We start from the raw sequence: 311 nt of genomic DNA, 5'->3' as shown, positions 1-311 counted from the left end.
TGCGGCGCGCTCTCGGAGCCCAGGACATCGCTGACCAGACCTCAAACCAGGCCTCCAACTGGGGCACGACCACATCTTCCACGTCCGGGTCGAGCGTCCATTCCGAGTGGCGGACCGTGGCCAATTCGTTTGCCAGCTTCGGGTGGAACCCATCCGCAACGGACGCCGGATACGACAACAGCTCCAGCACATCCGCCCCGATCGACTCCGGTGGTAGCCCGAGAGCCAACGCGAACTCTAACATTAGCTTCTGGGGCTTTGACGCCCACGGCCAGAGCCATCAGATCCCCTTGGCTGCCACCGGCTTGTGC

The sequence above is a fragment of the Crocuta crocuta genome, unplaced genomic scaffold (genome assembly GCF_008692635.1).
Source record: "Crocuta crocuta isolate KB4526 unplaced genomic scaffold, BGI_CrCroc_1.0 scaffold467, whole genome shotgun sequence".
NCBI classification, from domain to species: Eukaryota; Metazoa; Chordata; class Mammalia; order Carnivora; family Hyaenidae; genus Crocuta; species Crocuta crocuta.
This window is presented reverse-complemented; position numbering follows the sequence as displayed.